Below are 792 nucleotides of genomic sequence, written 5' to 3' on the forward strand. Positions count from 1 at the left end.
CTAGAAGTATTAAATGCCTATTATATGGTTATCAATTTAGTGAATAATTTGGAACTACAAATAACATTTTGAAAAGTCTTCTTTTGAGGTTGGGTTCATTCATTTATTTGAATATATTAAAAGACAAGTTAATTTGAAAGTGCTTCTGAACTCCTATTTTAAAACCTAGTAAGGATTACTACAGAACAATCATTCAGAGAATGGTTAAATAAAATATGCTATATGCAAAAAATGGAAGGACAAGATAGACCTACATATAGGTCTATGGATAGATTTCTTACTTGAGTATAGTTGACACATGACTAGTTTCAGGTGTACAACATAGTGATTTGACAAATATATACATAACACTATGTCATGACAAGTATAGATGCAATCTGTCCTGTTACATCACTATTACAATATTATTGACTGTATTCCTTATGTTGTGTCTTTTATTCCCATGACTTATTCATTCTGTATCTGGAAGCCTGTATCTCCCTCTCCCCTTCACCCATTTTGCCCAACTCCCATCCCCTTCCCCTCAAACCATCAGTTTGTTCTTTGTATTTATAGGTGTGAGTCTCCTTTTTGTTTGTTTAGTCTTCGGAGTTTTTTAGATTCCACTTATGAGAGGAAACTTATGATATTTGTTTTTCTCATTCTGACTTATTTCATTTAGTATAATAACCTCCAAGCCATCCATGTTGTCTCAAATGGCATGATCCCATCCTTTTTTGTGACTATGTAATATTCCATTGTTTATATATACATTTTCCTCATCCATTCATCTATTAGTGGACACTTAGGTTA

Source organism: Mirounga angustirostris, unplaced genomic scaffold, assembly GCF_029215605.1.
Source record: "Mirounga angustirostris isolate CCGP_5_RB_7025 unplaced genomic scaffold, mMirAng1.0.hap1 SCAF_11, whole genome shotgun sequence".
Lineage (NCBI taxonomy): Eukaryota > Metazoa > Chordata > Mammalia > Carnivora > Phocidae > Mirounga > Mirounga angustirostris.